This window comes from Pantherophis guttatus, chromosome 8 (assembly GCF_059756535.1).
Source record: "Pantherophis guttatus breed Tessera chromosome 8, ASM5975653v1, whole genome shotgun sequence".
In the NCBI taxonomy this organism is placed as follows: Eukaryota; Metazoa; Chordata; class Lepidosauria; order Squamata; family Colubridae; genus Pantherophis; species Pantherophis guttatus.
In genome coordinates, this window is record NC_142070.1 from 20346717 (window position 1) to 20347025 (window position 309).

The window sequence follows — 309 nt, forward strand, 5'->3', positions numbered from 1 at the left end:
TATGCTCATTTCTGCTCTGTGTTAGTTATAAAATCATCGTAAGCGGTTTAAATGATCTCTGCTTCCATCAGCAGCATCTGACTTTATTGTTCTTTGGAGGCTTAGAACAGATATGACAAAAAGGGTAACTTATTTATTGAAAGGAGATTTAAAGTATGGGTGGTTGGCCTACAGTTTGTTCTTTTTGCGTGCGTGCGTGCGTGTAAGAAATGCAGTTGTGACAGAGCAGCTAAATGAAAGTGCTTTTGTTGCCCTGAGAGTCATGCTTTGCTTATTCTTCAGGTGCCTGGAAAAGACATTTGTGGGGGA